The sequence below is a fragment of the Labrus bergylta genome, chromosome 18, assembly GCF_963930695.1.
Source record: "Labrus bergylta chromosome 18, fLabBer1.1, whole genome shotgun sequence".
Lineage (NCBI taxonomy): Eukaryota > Metazoa > Chordata > Actinopteri > Labriformes > Labridae > Labrus > Labrus bergylta.
The window spans coordinates 16,430,941-16,450,957 of NC_089212.1; the positions used below are offsets into that span (position 1 = coordinate 16,430,941).

The 20,017-nt window shown below is 40.2% G+C and overlaps 1 long non-coding RNA gene across 1 annotated transcript in view; it reads left to right on the forward strand.

The window, feature by feature from the left end:
- LOC136183244 (uncharacterized) overlaps positions 1–10,167 on the forward strand; it is a 31,277-nt gene extending 21,110 nt beyond the window's left edge. Inside the window, exons 2-3 of the long non-coding RNA XR_010669076.1 lie at positions 3,010–4,418; positions 4,728–10,167. This is a non-coding gene — a long non-coding RNA (uncharacterized lncRNA). The remainder of the gene's footprint in view (positions 1–3,009; positions 4,419–4,727) is intronic.
- The last annotated feature ends 9,850 nt before the right edge of the window (positions 10,168–20,017 follow it).

The following is a 20,017-nucleotide window of genomic DNA, read 5'->3' on the forward strand; positions in this document are numbered from 1 at the left end:
GGCGCGCTGGATTCTATCTCACATTTGAATAAGTCTGTTTTTCATGAGCAAATCTATTCCACGATTACGCAGCGAATAATTACCTACAGCTGAATATGGAGGATGAAATCATTATTCACCGTCAGATTATTAATCACTACTCCAGACCTGATCTGGCTCCTCAGCTGTGAAATTATAGTTCTACTTTAGCAAACAACAATAATGGACTGTAGTGGGTTGAACAGGGAGAGGGCGGGACTGAAAGAGCGGCTCAGACGGACTGAAGAGGAGAAGAGCGGGATAGGCAGAGAGCGAGAGAGAGAGATATGAACCTGAGAGGAAGAGAAACTCAGGTGGAAAAAAAAACCCCACAGATAGACGGAGAGAGTGAGAAGAAGATACAAAGAAGAGAAAGAAAACAGGAAAAATGAGTTTGCTGCACAGTGTCCTGGAATTCAGAGTAATAATTACAGCACTAGGTTCTTCCATTGTGTCTTGGGAAGCCGAATCCAGCCAAAGCCAACTTCAATTCATCTTTATTGAAGCTATTGTCAGCATTCTGGTTGGCAGAGAATGAAGGGAGATAGAAAGTGAGTGAGAGAGAGAGTGAAAGAGAGAGAGAGAGAGAGAGACCGAGAGAGAGAGAAATTGGAAATAGGACGAAGGGAAGTGCTCGGGGAGAAGAGACAAAAAAGGACAGAAAGACATGATGCATTAAGGGATGACAAAGGGTGATAGCTTCCTGTGGCTTCTTCTCGCCAATCAACTGTTAGCTTAACTCCCCCCCCTCCCCCCCTCCCCCCCTCCCCCCCTCCTTGCTATAGCAATGCAGTCCAAGAAAAATGTGTGAAATGACCCTGACCTCTTAACACTGTATTATTTGGTGACTACACATAATGTGATTAAATTATGTGATGGCAGCACAGAAAAAAAGCCAATGCAGAGTGCATACTGTAGAAGAAGAATGTCTTTCTAACTTGTGATTAACATTATTAAATAATTAGAGTTAGGCAAGTATACAACTTAAAGACCACGATTTGGGTTAAAATAAACCTCTTTATTTAGATTTCCATTATGTACCTAAAAGAAAAAAAAACTTGACTTGTTTATTTGAACAAATCCGTCACCCAGGACCTTCACCCCTATAGGTCATTTTACATTCTTGGAACATTCAAATGTCTTCACTTTCATGTCCTGAAATGTTTATTTGTTGTTTGGTTTGTAGCCAGGCTGCACAATGGTGTAGTGTAGTGTGTTGGCTCACAGCCGGAAGGTTCCTGGTTCAAATCTCTGTCCAATTTGCATGTGCAGGTTCCCTGCGAGTTTACCAGCTCCCTCCACCAGTCCAAAGACATGGTCATTAGGTCAGTTGCTGACACTTAGGTGCCCGTAGGTGTAATTGTGAGAGTAGCTGGTTGTTTGTCAGCCATGTGTTTGACTGGCGACCATTCCAGTCTCTCGATTTCAGTTTCACAATGACAAGAATCCGCTCCCATGACCCTGAATATGTAAAGCGGTATATTGACAATAAATGGATGGTTTGTAGCCACCTGCTGTTAACATTTCAAAACTGTAAACTGATACATTACAATTCAAGGTGTTTAGCTAGCATGTCAAACATGAACTCTGTCAAACATTCATCGTAACCCATTAAACAGGATCATAACAATAAGCAGCAAAATAAATCGGACAGCCGCAGGAACCACTGATCAGTATCTACAACAGGAGAACAAAACTAAAAGGACAACACAACACCTCAGACAGCACACACACACTCTGCCATCTCTACAACCGTCTCCCCTCAGGCCACAGATACAGATCTCTCACTTTCCAGACTAATCGAGCCATGTCAAGCTTTGCTCCCACATCCATCAGGCTCATGAACAAATGATCTATTTCTTATTTATTTTTAACACCACTCTTTTAACCGCTTATAACAATTATTTATGACCTCTCATGCTTTTCATAGAGCCACTTGTATGTGTGTGTTTCTGTTGTTGTTTTTGTGTCTAGCTGTATGCGCACTGATGCTCTTTTACACAAATGAATTTCCTAACGGATAAATAAAGTTATTTGAATTGAAGTTGAATAATGTTAATGTTCAGCTCAGTCTGCACTTTGGCTGGGAACTGGAGGGTTGCTGGTTCCAAAACTGGTTTGGACCTAGTCTGGAAATTGGTCTGGTTGCTGGGAAGGTGGCATTTCCCTTCCTGAGTCTTGCCGAAGTGCGCTTGAACAAGGCACCGAAACCCCAACCGCTTGGGCACTCTTTCACGTGCAGGCCCTCACTCTAACTTCTCTTCATTAGTGCATGTTGCGTGTGGATTTCAGCCTATGTGTGTGTAGCATGTCTCAATAATGGAGTGGAAAAGTAATTTCTCCCCGTGGGATTAATAAAGAATTTCTTCTTCATACAATGTTTGGCTCTGATAAACATATTATATACTGCATACGTATCCCTCAAATCAACACATGTAAGCCAAATTAATGTGTATGCCAACTATGAGTAAAACCAAGTTTTGATAAAGGAAGAATGTGCATCATTTTAAACATAATGTCACATAAGTGTGTTTAGATCAGGGTCATTCTGTGTCAATTTATGTTCAATGTGAGTGAAGCTATGAGTTCACGGAGTGCGCTAACATTAGCGTGCTAACAACAATGCAGGCCACAGGTTGTTGCAGCTCCAGCAAAGTACAATTTTGTCTGCCACTTGCTCTAAATGGTGCTTGATCATGGTGCGTTCTAATTGATAACTCCTTTGTGTGAACGCGAGTGGAGACGGGTTGGAGGAGAGTGGAGGGTTCAGAATAGTGGAGGTGTGGCCAATAGTGGAGGTGTTTCGGTTTGATGCTGGTGCTCAAGGGGGCGACATCTACTGGATCAAAAAGTCACACATTCTTCCTTAAATGATGACGAATGAATTTAAATGTATGCTTTTAAGTAAAACATTTCTTGGAAATGTTGGAGAGATTGAAAACCATGCTGTATGTCTTGGTGTAGATTTTTACAACACTAATCTCTTCACAGGCTGATAAAGACTCACTGGATGATGGACCCTCATCTGCTCGCTCACTCTGTCAGCGATGGCTTAATTCCAGGTACGCTCTTGTTTACAAATACAGTATATACATAGCTAAACACTTTAAATGCCCTTTCAACTTGCCCGAGAACATGTACTTAACTTTATTGGATGCATTTCTATGTTTCTTCCATTTTGTAAAATATTTTTATTCATATTTTGTGTTCACATTATATTATAAAATGCCCACTGTTTCACAAATACTCGTTTTCTCTCTCCAGATGCAATCATAAAACATTTAAAGCCATCCCTGGGCCGTCTGTGACTTCTGCTCCATGCACTGTTTGATATTGTTAGTTCTTTTACACTAGTTATTTGTATTTATTTATAAGAAATATAGAGTTATTACCATTTTATTCACGTTTGTTTAGAAGTATTTTTTATTTTTAAAATAAAGAAATTCACTTTAATATAAAGATGTATGCCAGTTTTCTTTAAGTCTATGAATATTGTCTTTGGTGGTCAAACTGTCTGCAACATAAGGGGCAACCGCTGAAATCTTGCCTGGTGCATCAAAATGGTTAGGGCCTGCTCTGTGTCTATAACTTAAAGGCCAAATATTATGCAAAATACACTTTACCATGATTTTCTTACTCTAATATATGTCCCTAGTCTGTCTACAAACCCCCAGTTGTAAGAAAAATAAATCCTCTTCTTTTGCGTGCTCCAAAGGGGTTACTGCAGCTAGGTGTTTGTTCTGCCCTCTGAGTCTGCCTTCTCACAGTAAAAAATTGTGCATGGAGCGAGAAAGTCACAGTCAGCTCCTGGACCTGCACAAGAGATACAACCACAGGCTTTCACTTTCAGTCTTTGAGAAGGTGTGTCTTTTATGAAAAACCCATTTAACGATATCCAAGTGTACGACTGAGGATTAGGGCCGCGTAAAAAAAACAAACAATTTATGTAAATTTACGAGAATAAAGTTGTACATTTAACCTGGCCCTAATCCTCCGTCATACAAGTGTATAAGATTCAAACAAATATCTGAAAATTCACAGCAAGAAAACAAGGGCTGAAATATTGATAAAATAAAAACTAACATATTTGGTACCACTGATATTTTACAAGTTTTATTTTAAGAGCGATAATGCTTTGTGGTGATATATACATGAATTAAACTGTATTGGAATATATCTTTGCTGCCTCTTCTGTCTTATATGTTTATCACTGAAGTTTATCTGACTGCATTTTAAGCTTTTTTTGGCGGTAATCGTTCTAATTGAATTGACTTTGACAGGGAAGTGTACGGAGTGTGGTGTTCTTCATGCTGGACAAAGAGCTGGTTCCAGAGTTGATCACCGCCACAGTGGAGAGCAGCATCCTGCCTCGTGACGAGCTTCTTCTACTGTATATCAAGGTAAAACAACACCACATTAACCCTTGTGCCCTCCTCAAATGTATTTCTATTTTTCTGCTGTGAAGTTAAGCAACTTCTGAGTTGCTCAAAACTACCAAACATTCAATTACTTTCAGGATTGTAACCCTTTAAATGCAAGGTTATTAGTTGAATGGTGAGTCTTGGATATGTGAAGGACTAGCAACAAAGTTGATTTGATTGCATTAGTCTTTTTTTCACATTCGTGTCCAAAATGTACACACAAAATCTGAAATATAATATCAATATATGCTTGTATATTTTGCTGTTAATTTCTGCTCCTTTTTACAGCTTTTGACGGTAGAGAAGAGGGAAAGAGGGAAAGAGGGAAAGATACTATTCCCACAAAGAGGGAAAAAGGGAAAGACTCCACTCCACTCCATGATCGGACTTTTAAGCATATTTCTTTCCTGTATTATTTCTACAAACTCCATTTCCCTTTTCTTTAATCAGAATACAATTTCAAGCGACCTGGACCCCCTGGAGATTTGTTTTGACAACATCAACGACTTTTTCGACCACTTTTCCAAAGGATTCAGCATCATGAGCACGGCACTCACCAAGAAAACCGGGAAATCCAGCCAGTCACTTTTCAAAGTTGGACATCTTTCAATTCGTTGAGGGGACATAAAGGTATCATTTTGAGTTAACACAACATTTTCATAGACTTGAAGTAAAGACTTGAATTTCCCTCGGAATCAATAAAGTATCTATCTATCTATCTAGCTATCTATCTATCTATCTATCTATCTATCTATCTAGCTATCTATCTATCTAAAACTAACTTAGAATTTTATGTTATCATGACTTTTTGTTTTTACAGTGTGTGTGTGTCTTTGTTTTTTCTCTTACGCGTTTGATCATGCATGCTGCTGCCCACGTGTTTTTGCACTGTACATGTTTCTTTGTGCAGCTGTATTTCTTTGGTGTTTGTATTGTTGTTGTTGTTCCTTAATTCCAAGAGGCTTGCTGGGAGCTATGACGAGTGATGCATCCCAGAGCAATAATATTCAGGGGGTAGAATTTTACAACATCCACTCTCTGTTGGTATTGAAGCGCTTGGAACATTGCTCCGCTCATTTTCATACATATTGCCTCTTCTGTCTTCTTTGGATGCACCTCTACCAAGATCCATCACAGAAAGAAAGTGTTTTCTTTAAGACGTATCTTACCGCAGTCAACACTGCTGAAATGCCCCTTTGAAGCGATTTTTCACAGCGGCAGAATGTTTCTGTGCTTTTTTAAAACACACACACCTCCAGAGGAACTCAGGAGCAGTCAACCTACAACACTGGCTGCCTTGGGAATCGGCTGAAACCACCAGCGTTCAGCCTTTCTTTTTCCTTCCCTGCACTCAATATAGATTCCTGCAACAAACACAGAAGGGAAAACAAGACTCTTTGTAAGAAATGGCCACATACTGAAGAACAAAATGTTCTCACATGAGCCAAAATCAATGCTTTTTTAAAAAGGTAGTATAGTATCTCTCAAAAGGAATTGCCAACATGGGAGCCAATTCTATTACCATCACAATTAAAAGTCATACTTAAGATAAAAACACTTAAGAGGTTGAAGGTTTTGGAGTTGTTAGCTAATACAGAACAGGTCACAAAGCTTTTATAAATGGACGGGATGTGTTTTGACAAAGCACATCCTCCAAAGAGAAAAATGTTCCTTCAAAGAACACTGAAGAGATTAAGGGCTGAAAGGTTAGCAACCCTATTTCTTAGTGTAATCCACAGTAAAGCCTCAAAGTTAAGCATTGTACAAGACACCATGTAGGGATACTTGAAGGATTATAAGGTGTCATCAGATAACCAACCCACACAGACCATGAGCTGAACCACAGGAGAAGACAACATCCCAGGCGTCTGCTCTCAACCCCTTGGGCCGAATCTGCAGACACAGATAACAACATTGCCTCTGTGGACTGCACAGGGCAAGGGGGACTTATACTCGTATAACATTGACCTCTAAATATGACCTCAAAGAAAGAGATCTTTATCCTTGAATGTTCGCTCCACTGTAGGTTGACATCCCCACGCTGGCACAGGGCCCAGTGCTTCAGATTTCAGCATGTGGAGTGGACACCGCCGGCCTGACCTGCCATGACACTGCAGTAATACTGATTCAACGGGAAATAACAGAAGGTGGGTGGAAGTCCTTGTCCAGCTAAACACCACCTTGCAGTCAGCTTGACACGTTGGCAGTTTCCAGTGCGATTTATTTAGACGCAGCAGATTGGGCAGCAGCACAACTAAAACAGAGTTAAGGGTATCACACTGCAGGGAGAGCCCTAAAATTAGACTGAGACGAAAAGAAGTACAAGACAAAGTAGCTGAGCTCAGACCGCCAAAAACTTACAGTGGAAAATGAAAAACGTCTTTGTGGCTTAATTGAAGTTCCAACATCCAAACAGTGTTATCTTTTCGGTTTGCTATCAATTGTGAAGCAGTTTAATAGAAAAAAAAATATATACAAATAGACTTTACAAAGTGTTAAGAGGGAGCTGAACTTCCAGTTTTGAGGTTTAACACGATCCTTAATAAGAAGCTCTTTTAAAACTAGTTTACCAAATCCACATAAAATAATGCGAATGTTACATTTGCATCAACAGTGATTCATTAATAATGTGTTACAGGCGGTTTAAAGCTGGAAAATATCCACCATGACAAGCAGGATTGATGGTTCTTCTTTAAAAGACAGCAGAAAGGCCCAGAAGTCATCTCCATTCCAGTAACATAAAAACTGAGGTCAACTCTTCCAGAAGCCTTGTACCCACCATGATCAACACCCTGCAACATAATGAGTTTATGAACGTGACTGCTGTGATTGCACAGTAATAGTCTCTCCTCAGTGATGACATCAGGTGAAATGGAAGTTATTTGCATGCCATTCCAGTTCTGTGTGTGTCCACACAACACTAAAAAGAATAAGAGAGTGTAAACACAATTACTGTAGGTAATCTAACCGTAGGAGGACATGGCCTGATGATGTATTGTACAATATAGTATCAGTCTAATGATGCTGTGATGATGAGTCGTTTAACTTCAAAGTAAAACACAAAACCTATACCATGGGTGTCATTAGCAGGACTGCTGTCCTCTCCTTGTGTCAAGTATGAACTCAGTTTTTTCTTGTAGCCTGGAAACTGATAACTTAAGCTTCATAAAAACACTTCACTAGGTCAGGGGTATGTGGACACCTGTGTATTATACCTTAAGAAGTTATTTTTCTGAAGTCTCACATCTCCTGCTCCCCCGCACACAGGAAAGACTGTGGCTGACCACCTCCCAACCCTGAACACAAACTGTCTCAGACACTCTCCCTCTGGCTTGGGGGCTGTGGTCGATCAGGACTGGATTTCAGTCACGCCACAAGAACAGCTTCTCCCCATCTGCATGTGGCCTCATCACTTAGACCAACAGGGACGCACACTGACACTGTCCCTTAAACTCTGCTCTCCCCACGACACGTTACATTAACGTTAAATCTACACACCTGAGATGTGTTAGATTCACACACGACTGACGGATTCATGCTGTGAACCCTGCGAGCCCCTTTGTTTTCATTCAGAAAATTATTGCAGAGAAAGTTTACAGCTTTTTCATTTTATTTAAAGTCTATATTATTTTATAGTAGTTGGAATTGTATTACCTTTATAGTCATTTATTTCATTAATAGTAATTTGAATTTTTATTTATGATTCTTTAAAGGAGCAGTATCATACTATGCCACCTAGCGTTTAAAACTGGTACTGCAGTCCATAATCAAATCATAGAAGCAGGCTGTCTCCGCCCGCCCTCCTTCTCCCCAGAGTCGATGTGCATGCGGGTTTCCATGTCACAGACAGTGAAGCTACAGTATTAAACCAGCTCTGCATTGGTCATGAAACATTTCTGCGCTCTAAGATATCTCCATTTTTCAAAAGCATCTCCAATATTTACCCTGGCTTTACCACGTTACCACGGGTATCAGTTATATCTGAACCACTTTGCTTGCCCTCTTCCATCACCACAACATCTGTTGGTTTGCCGTTTGCCTGGCAAATCAAGGGGTGTCCAAAACGGCGGTGTGGGAGTGGCTTAAAATCGGTTACCTTCTCTGGTCAAAACAAAACATTCTGCAGAATCGAAACTTAGGAGAACACTGGCTGCTGCATTGTTGTCAGAGAAGCCACTATATATTAATTCCCTATATACTTTACATATTAGTCCTTTAATTTCAGTACTTCCTGTCAGTGTCTTATCTTTGCAATGCAACGCTTTACGTTTAGGCAAATTTCTTACTGATTTAGGTCAGTGTTTATACAATGAGCTTTAATATGCTTCCATTATGGCTCTCGCTCCTCTGTGAAAGCTCTGCGTCACCTTCATGAGCCTGGTCTTAACTGAGCAGCAGTAGTGAGGATGATCAGTGTTGTTGGTTGATGAAACTCAGATGATTTTCACTATTTATCGTCTTTTTTGGTTGCTCTGGAAAATAATTTGAGAAAATGCCAAAATGTTTATAATTTGCAACCTAGAACGCACCTGTCTCAACTTTTGATTATGTTCCCAGGGATTAAAAGGAAAACGGCTGCCATGTGGAAAATTGTATTGTATTTTTTCATAGGTCAGATGAGTTCTTTGAAAATCCTATTCCGGACTAATTTCGAAAAAGGAATCTGCCAAGGTAAGAAATAGAAATGGCACAGCCACAGGTGTTTTAAATATGTGGGCAGAGGACTCCACAAAGTGAATGTGATTAATAAAGGTCTGTTATTTAAGGTCTCTCAGAAGAAGAAGAAAAAAGTTAACAATTTAGAATATATGTGGTGGCCAATCAGGTTGAGCTGTAACATCCAAGTAAGGACAGATTATTGCATCATTTACTTAAACTGTAGCACTAAAACAAAAGATAAAACACAACTTAAGCTACACCACGTATATAACAGGAATCACACAAAAGATCTGATTACAGTTCCTGCTATCAATACAACATTGATAGAGTACTCTTCCCAGTTCTTGATAAAGCGATGAAGCAGAGGAGAGAGAAGGATTACAAACTGTGCAGCGGAGATAAAAATGGGACTTCTAAAAACATATCTCCCTCTGTGAGTTTTGACTCCTGACTCCCTGCCTCCTACGCTCTCCAAAATACACCTTCCCTCCAATCATATCACTTAGAATTGACAAAAAAGACAAAGGTGTATTTTCGGAGCATCAGACGTTGGAAAAACTTGACAACGAAGAAGAAGAAGCCTTGACAAGTCGTGCTATAGGTGAAACACAAAACCTTTTGTAATCATATCTTTGAATTTTAAAGTAGTGTGAGTCAAAGGACCTCTCTTCTCTTTTAGAAATGTCACGGTATTTCATTACTATTACATGTGGTGTGCAGCAGATTGAGGCAGAATAGGTGTGTGGGCAGGCAGTAAAGGTAGAGGTGGAGTGAGGATAAAGGTCAGGAAACAGATTCAAACCCACAAAATTATAGGTGCACAAGGCCTGCTCATGCTGAGCCCTTTTGATCCAGCAAATTGACCTACCATCCGCCGGGGTGCACAGGGAGCTATTTGTAAGTTGGCAGCCATCAAGCCGAAAAAAAGAAAAGTCTTGCAGTTCCCTGACAATCAGGGCCAGCAGAGCTTTGACCAGACTTGATGGGCTCTTCTGGCGCTGCTGCTGCTGCCTCTGCTGCCGGCCTGTCAGGCTGTTTGGTAATCAGCGGACTGTTGCAAACATTTAGGATGCTTTGTCATCTGGTCTACGAACACGGGAGAGCACTGCAACGCCGGAAATGAAGATGATTTATTATACAAGAGAAAAGCAGTGTCACTAATCCCGCCGGAGCAGGAAACACAGTGAGAACTGTCAGCAGAAACCTAGAAAGTACAGGACGAGATAATGTTGTCACTGAAAAGACAAAGAAACCAGACAAACAATTTTTCCTGAACTACAAATGCGTTAAAACACACAGAAAACATTCAGCTTACAAAACGAGAGACTTATCAGAAGCTCTTATGAGCTTAAAGAAAATAAACGGGAACTTTATAGGCGCTTTCTGGAACAGGCCTCAAATCAAGCACACACCTGTTACTTAGTGGTTAGTGCACTCGCCCCTTGTACAGAGGCTGAAGTTCTCAAGAGCGGGCTGCCTGGGTTCAATTCCAACCTGTGGGTCCTTTCCCGCATGTCATTCCCCACTCTATCTCTCTCTCTCTCTCTCTCCCTGGTTTCTGACTTTTTCCACTGTCCTGTCTCTGAATGAAGGCATAAAAATGCCCCCCAAAAACTTAAAAAAAAAAAAAACTGTAACTTAGTAAGCATGTACAACTTTCTCAGTATTCTGTTATATATTTAGACAGATCAAAAACAATGAATGACTATTAGTTTAGAGGTTAGACAACAGAGTCTGATTCTCTGATTCTGCAGCTTTATTCCCTTTTGTGTGTTGTCAAAACTGTAATTATACTTTTATTGTAAACCTGACAGCGCATGTTAAATTTGTTTCCCTCTCTAGCCGACAAAATGCTTCATTATCCTGTCTCTATCGACAAATCTGGTTGATGTGCCAGTACTGATGAATAAGAAAAGACTCCTTCTCGATACATAAAAAAACAATTACCTCTGAAGTTGCAAAGGTGAAGTTTAATTTCTATTCTGATGAATGATGCATTTTCTACCAGCCTTTCTTTGTCTCCTCTCTAAAGTATTTCTCACAGATGACATTCATAGGTAGGTGTGAAAACACTGAGCTCAATCTGTGTTCTTCAGGTGTGAGCTAAGGACAGACACATTATATATGGAGGAGAAGCTATTAACTTGAAATTAGACTCTTCAGCTGCACTAGCATGTGATAGCTTCAGCCCTTGTGACTTTTGGTTATTTAAAGAGATCCTTATCCTTTTCTGCAGCTCCTTCAGTTATTAACTGTTTGCAGAGAGTCTACCAGTGGATATTTTGTTATGACCATTGTTGTTTGATTGAAAGAAAAGCATTACAGGAGGCATCTACAGCTGTTTCCAACAACATGACATGAGCCACAGATATAGAAGCACACCGACAGAATCAATGCAGGACAGAGATGTTTGTTTCAGGACAAAACAAGGCAGAGCTCATTCACCGTGATAGGGGCCAAAGTCCGATGGACATTGCGCTTTAATATGCTAACGTGTAACAACAAAACTAAAGGTTAATAGACATGTTACCATAGCACTCTGGAGTTATACCATAAAGGCAGGGTTGGTAATTTTTCTCAAGATACACTTTTTAAGATTTTGGTTGAAATTGTCTTTAGGTCCTGACAGAAATTAATAGCTCAGGTGCACTGAAAAAAGAACAAAGAAAATCATCTATTCATAGCTTTCAGTGACGTCATCAGCGTGGAGGGCAAAAAAACTGTCATCAGTTAACATGGTCACTCTTTTAACCGTAACAACCAGAACGTCACTTCACTGATATTGCTGATAATTAGAGGAGAATTCCTCTCCTTACACCGCTGTAGGATGAAAGTCTACAAACATACAGGCAGCTTTATGTATTATTGATCGGTCTGGGTCAATAATGCTGCTGTTTGAGAAGTGAAGGGCAAGAAATTCCTCATCATTCAAGCATCGGTGAGTGCTAATTAGCTAACATTAGCTAGTTAGCGTTATCTAGCGATAATATCAGGATAGTATCATCTGTCAGTTTTAGTGTTCTGGGGCAGTAATTTGAGTTAACCGCAGGAATATTTAGCTTTAGTCAACACAATAATTGATGTCAGGATGAGGAGAAGTCTAATGTTTCCCCTCACAGGGGCCGCAGAGGGTCTAACTGCAGTAATTCACAAACGTCCAAGCAAAACTCAGGCTCGTCTCCTCGTCTGTTCGTGTATCACATTAAACAACAGCTGTATTTCATTTTAAAATGTTTAAAATAAAACAGACAAAAACAGGTAGGGGGCAACTGAGACCAGTAACTTGTCAGTAGTGTACAGTGGTAGAGAGCCTTTCTTGCCCTCCAGCTGGGCGGTTCCATACGAGTGTGACGTCACATGAAAGCTATGAATAGCAGTTGAAAGAAAGTGACCAATGTCTGCCCTGAGGTACCAAATTACCGCTGAATGAGACATGAGACGACATAGTTTCTACACAATGCAAGTGCTTTCAAATTGACATTTACAGCGAACAGGGTTTTCCTTCATTCGTCCATCTCACATCTCAGAATCATACAACAGACACCAGACTTCTTTGTTAAAATGACTGCAGCTGGAATTGTGTTGTGAAAAATATCAAATTCGGGGTAGGACGCGATATTCTGAATGGTAAATGATGCCTAATAAAATATGTTGTTTCATCTTAGAGAAAGGCACAATTTCACTCTAGATTTTCAGTATACATCGTCTGTTTAGTTTCCAGAGAGAAGCATGGTAACGATTGGTCATGTTCTCTGCTTTATTTATGATAATTCAAGCTGGAAAGCAGGAGTACAACATTATCCTTCTGATGAAAGCATTTGAGCAGACAAAATGTGAAAAAGTAAATTAATTTAAATCATCCTCAAAAGAACAAAAAAACTTAACCAAGGTTCAAGGCAGACCAAACCGGTAGTTATGTAGACATTTCAATGAAACACTCAAATCTCAACCTCGTAGTGACTGAGAAAAGGTCAACATAAGGATGAGTCATCTACTGAGGATCGTAAATGAAATCTTTGTTCTGTATGTTCCACTGCAGAAATTGTCCACGTGACACGTATGACCAGTTTTATGAATTGTGAGACTGAGTGCAGCTAACATGGTTAATCAATATATTACCCAAATGAAGAGCCAGAAATAAATGGGAGTCACACAGTTAGTTTGCTCAGCAGAGGAAACAGGCTGCTGGTACTGTGAAGGCTCCGCAACACATCTTGTTTTCTCGCTCCACATGAAAGCTCAGTGTTTGTCAAATGAATTATCATCATGCTTAAGCTTCTGTTAGGTGGGGGTTATTTCTGTAGTCGATGGACAATTTTGAAAACGTGAAACAGACTGTGGATCATCTTAGATTTATTCAGCCATGGTCAGACAACACAGAAACACAACACACATGGCTGACAAAGTGCAGACAATCGCTGACCCATGCTGACCAAGATCTCACAATCATTGACAATCATTGGCAAAGTGGCCATCGTGGGCAAAATGGCAAAATGGCCAAGTCTTTATCACACAGTGTGTCTTATATTCTGCTAGAAGGTACAGCCCACGAATTCCTTTCCATTTGGGTACATCACTATAAAACAGTAAAGATGACATGACACTGATTTGTATACGTAACAGATGTAGACTCTCTGTCTAGCAAACAGTTGTTGACAACATATGATTGGCTCCTATCCAAACATAGATCTGCTACAATTTACATGTTTCACCATATAAGGTTACAGCTTCACAGACCCAAAAGAAGAATTACCCTAAGATGGTTGACACAATTTAAAGATATGTCCACAAAATTGTCAAGATGAATGAATCCATGAAAATACGTACTAACAGCTTCTCTGTATGTTTTTATTGATTCTCATCATTTATAGGCCCAAAGAGGGGATCACTAAAGATGCTGCTCAGTGAGACTTTTTGAAAAGGTTGAAGTCATTATCAAGGCATTATTTAGGATATTAAATACACAATGCAGACCACAATAGGATGAATCCATAAATAATCTAATTGTCAAATTGATCAAAGCAACACTTATATAGTTTAATGCAAAGGACTGCAATACTGTTGTAAATACATTTAAAGCCATGCAGGGGGATTGTGATTGCGATCAGTTCATTTTTGTATTTTCATAATAAGTCACAGTCCCATTTGATGTACTGTGATTGCTTGAATGTCATGAAAAGTTGAAGTGTTGTATTACATCATATAATGGGATGCAAGCAGAAAGCTGTTGTAACCTAATTGGTCCTGTTGAGAAAGTTCTTAATCCAATGACTTATTAATAAACACAATAAATTGTAATCCAATCAAATTAGAGTTGATTGCTTTCATGCAATGTCATCATCCAAGTCAATAAGTATGGGATAATATGCAGCCAATAGTAAGTTTAACCTGAAAGAGAAAAAAAAAACGAACAGATTGATGCATGACTGGTCTCATCCTGATTAATTTGCAGAATAATAAGATGATAAAACCGTACAATCACATCGGCAGACTAGAAATCATGAAAAACTGAAGAGATGTCAGAACTAACTATTAATATTTATTGCTATTTTTTGGGGGGGTGAGTATAAAAATTGCAAACTGTCAAATCTGGCCTGAGGCTCCAAGAAGAAAAATGATTTTAACGAGGACGTCTGACAGCTGCTGGTGTTTTTTTAATGATGTCATTTACACAGTTTTCATTTGCCTTAAATTATCAAACTCATCGGACACACAAAGAGAGAACAGCTCCTGACTAAAAAATAGACATATTTGAAGAGCGTATGTTATCTATTCCCCTGGTCTTGTCTGGTATAGGTACAGGGCCTTTTCTTTTTTTTGCAGCCCTCAGCGAGTATCCGCAACTACCAACTTCTCTTTCCCTGTTTTCCGTTTTGGTCCAGCGACAGCACACCAAGACGCCTCCTGGCAATCCAGCTGGCTGCTCAGCTATTGTGCAGGAGTAATGGCCACGAGGCTCCTGTTAGCTGACTTATATTCCCTGGGTTTCTTCCCCGATCTGTGGACTCCCTGTGCAGCCAGCGAGGCGTTTTAAATCATGACCTCTGATACTGGAGGGGGCTATCAGGGAATATAGAAACATACTGACCCTCAGTCTGTAACTTTAAAACCCCACAGAGGCAAACTGTGATTTTGAGCAACACAAATAAAAATGGACTTTACTTGAGTGATACTGAAGCAGGCAGACAGCGGCAGAGAGGCAGATGGACACGCATACACACTCAGATATCCACATATATGCTGAAACACTCACACACACACACACGCACACACACACACACACACACACACACACACACACACACACACACACACACACACACACACACACACACACACACACACACACACACACACACACACACACACACACACACACACAAAGATACACGGATGCTGGGACAGTGAGTGAAAGCATGACTGTGACAGTTCTGCTGTGGGGTTATCAGTGACCAACAGAGCATGCCTGGACACACACATACACAAACACACACATATTTCCCCCCTCACACACACACCTACACACACACACACACACACACACCTACACACACACACACAATCCTGCAGGCTCTCCCGTCACTCTTACATACAGTCAGACTCAGATGGGAGCAGACTTTGCCCTCCTTTGCCTGCCATCATTCCTCTCCAGATTCACCTTCTTGCACCTTTTCGCCCCCATCTTTCTCCCTCTTTCATCACATCCACCTTTTGCACCACCCCCAGCCCACCCCATCCTCCAAATCTCCTCTTCCTCTGCTTCTCCCCTGATCCATATGATCCTCTTAAGTAAAACACCCAAATCATTCTTCTTTTCCCCCCGTCATCGAAGACTATACTGCTGAGGTCACACACAGACAAATGAGCCCCTTTGAATGAGCGTATAGGTGCCTGTGCGGATGTTAGGGAAGCAAATATGGGTGTCATCATCAGAGGGATCATACCGCATGAGCAGCAGTGTCTGTCTGGCTCCCTCCCCTAGATTCTCTCTCTCTCTCTCTGTCTCTCTCTCACTCTCTCTCTCTGCAATAACAGTTTCACACTCCCTTCCCCTCTCCACTGGGAGACAAACATTAAAGAGCTTTCTGATAATGAGGGAAACTACAGAGAAAAACCTAAACCACACACACACGTCCAAACGTGTACACATGTCCCACAGTTACGTAAAGGTTACGTAAAAAGGCATGAATATTAAAATAAATGCTGGAGCTTGGCTGTCATTAAACGTGTACGAAGAGATGTGTGCACGTCCGCACGCATTCAAGTGTTTGACGGTCATCATTAAAACAACTTCTATTTTATAAAGGGGACTGGATGGAGGAGATCCTGATGCTGTTAAATTGGAGCTGGTGATGCAGCGAAGGGAACTCCTGTGAGGCTGTGATTTAAAAAAAAAAAAAAAAAAACTTCCTCATCCTGCAGTCAGTGCTGCACTGACACTGAGTTTGCAAAAATCATAATAACAAAACATTAATGTGGATGGCACTTGAAACAGTAAAGGCCTGAGGATAAGACAGCTCTAGCGTTCAAATGTTCATGCAGGTTGAGATGGTCACTGTCAGATTTGATCCTCTTCAACGGCTCTTTTCACACCATGTGATGAACACATCAAGTCCACAAGTCTAAGCTAAAACACCTGGTATTAAAAAGTTTAAAGACTATCCCAATTCTTCTTCTCCCCACTCAAATTTCCCTGCTAATGCAAACAGAACTGGCCAATCGGAGGAAAGTGGCCACTTGGGATGGGGGGCCTTAAAGAGACAGCAGCTGAAATGAACCTTTTCAGGCAGAGGCTGAAATGAGGGATTTTACTGACACCAGTATAAGATGGATAAGGTGCTTTTGTAGGTACACATCTCGCAACGCTACTCAATAGGTGTCCCATACTGACATAACTAATGGTGAAAGAGAGTATAATAGATCTCCTTTAAACTCCTGAACTGCTGATAAGTGATCCTTCAGAAGGTCCAACCCGTTACAATTCATGTAAATGCCACTCTCAATATAATTTATATGAAGCAAAGTGTTGGAATCCTGAGCATCGGCAGACAGAGTGTCAATTTGGTGGAGAATGTTTATCGCTATCATGGTGTACCTTGGTTTCTTTGGGAATGGGGAAGAGGGAGAAGAGCTGTCAGAGGCAAAAGGTCAAAGTACTGTGTATGAAAGCAGAAGCCCCTGAACTGAGAGGCTTGATTTTTTTTCACGGTGAAACACATCACAAAATAAAACACGCCTGGTGCCGCTGTTTTGTCTCAGAGTCCCCCAGTTTGCCTTGATGAGCCAAAAGCCGACCAATATTGCGTTGTGGAATTGTGTGTGACCAATCCATATACCTACACAATGCTGTAGCAGGCGTACGCTGTTAAAACCTACAATACTTCTATTTTAAAATCTAGTGTTAATCCCTAACTTTCTGCAGATACTGTAGGATTAAAAACATTCTCCAAGTACAGAAGACTTTGAAGTCGATTTTTTTTATAGTATGAATTAATGCAACACTGTAGTGGAAAGTTTTTTAATGAGATTTGTTACATAGAAATAAGGTTATATTCTGAAATTCATTTCTTCTTTCAGATTTTTATGATAATAACGAATTTTTTACTCCACACTACAATGTGAATCGGCTTTATATAAGTTGTGAGAGACTCCCGCCTTCAATAAAACATGAGCACATAGTATTCTGAAAGGTATGATAATATAATATTTACACTTATGACAATGACGCTTGTTCTCTTTAGGAATGCAGCGCTCAGTCGAGGGACACACTTCTCTTTGCCTTTTGGGAGCCATGCAGACTTGTAAGACATAATACAAACAGACACTTTGGCTCTAATATAAACAGAAGCTTTTTTCAGTAGGTGTTGTTCCCACCGCTCGTAGTTCTCACTCTTACCAGACTCCTCTAACGGCTGACACTGACCCCCGAGAGTGTTAAAAAAAAAAAAAAACTCAGAGGGTTAATGAGGTTCAGGTGCTGCTCCTCTCTGCAGCGCGCCCCCGCCTGCTGCATCCAACTCAATGCCAACCATCAGAGCTCACACCGCCCTGAATCACCAGAGAGCAGCGAGTGGAGGGTGTACGGAAAATGTATCTCCTGCCTCCAACTAAAGTATGAGAGCAGAAGAAGAAGTTCGTTTAACATTTCAGAGGCGTACTCGTGGCCTCTAAAGTTCACTTGGTATTCCTTTTAGTCTTTGTCCTTTTCTTAACCTTTGGCCATATTCTTGTTCATCACAACACTTCTTGCAGTCAAATTTAGTTCAGCACAGTCTGGCATGAGATGGATCAGATCACCACATGTATTTATGACTACCATAGTCTTTAGGGTATAGATATCGCAAAGAGGATTTCATGCCAGGAGCACAGAACGGCTGCTCTGTTAGGCTGTACTCAGGTTCGTCAAATGCAAAAGGCTTTCATAGGAAAATACCTTCAGAACAAGTTATTGATTGGACAAGAGGTATTCTATGAATGCTCATATAACCAGACTGGGACCTCTGACTATCTGTAGGTGTTCTGATTACCATTCATTAATGACAGCAGACTGTCTTTCTAAACTGGTGTCTCTTAATCAATCAAGCCACTAACCACTGTCAGCAAACTCTTATGTCACTGGTTGTTTGATAGTAGACTTAACACAGATACATAATACTGAAGCTTTACATTTTAAACATGCAAGAGGGTGGCAAGATTGCAGAAAAATGTTTGCGTGGTTTGGCATCCAACTTCTGTCAAGTTGCAGAACTAGCTGTTTTGATGGATCCAAACCAAATGATTAATGGACAAAAAATAATAATCTGTAGTTGCTCACTCGTTTACAGCTACCTGGTGTTTGGAGAACTATTGTTTATTGCAATATATCATACCATGCCTGATATTCTTCATGATTTTATATACTGTTGCGGCTGCAGCCCCAGCCCCAATGTGTGCGTTCTAAGTTTTTTCACTGCCAGTGGTTTTCAACATTTTTGCATGGGGGGGTTATGGGGGAAGGAGAGCAGGATTTACATATAATCTAAATGCTAAGAAGGAACTGTCAGTCCTCCTGAACCATGCTTCCCCACGTAGCTCCCTCTCTGTAACTCCCTAACCACAAAGTCTGTTTCACTCTGTCAGTTTTTTTTTTTTTTTTTTCGTTTTCCAGAATTTCAATACAGTCTTAGTCCATAAAAATTTTAAGTTAAAAAAAAAAAAAAAAAAAGAAGAGAATTTCAAATATAGTTCTCTTGAGCACTGAAAACCTGTAGAGTACAGGGATCCCTGCAGCATGGAGAACAATAATCAGATCACTTGGGAATATTCTCTCATATTGTCTGTTTACACCTCAATCTTCACTAAAGCATTTGTTTCTGGCCGCATCAACAACTTAAGAAGAGTGTCAGCGTTTACTTGTTAATCGCAAATTATTAAGGTCTGAAATTAATGCATTAATATTTGTTTCACAAGTTTCTTTTTCCATGCTTTGTCATAACCTTCGATCCACCAGAATCTTCTTTTTCTATTTCAATAAAGTAGATTTTTCAAATAAAAGTAGGATTGATTTCCGAGCAAGTGCTCTCAGCTTAAGACAGTACAGCAATTCAGAATAAATACTGAACATTTTTTATTTTTAAATGCTAAATGATAGAGTTTCCAGCATGTGATTGAGTATGTGATTAATCCTACTTTAATTATTTAAATTTAGCGATTAATTACGATTAAACTTTATTATAGTTTGACCAGCCTAGCTTTTCGATATTGGATTAAGATAACTATTTTGTTCTGATAGATTCTAACAGAACCAGATAGAACAAGGACCCAAAATGCAGACTCAGACGTGGCAGAGTTCATTAAAAGCAAAGTTTAATATACACTGGAAGGCAATCAGCGGAGCAAACGCTGAAAAGCTCACAAGAAGAAAAAGGCTGGAACTAGGT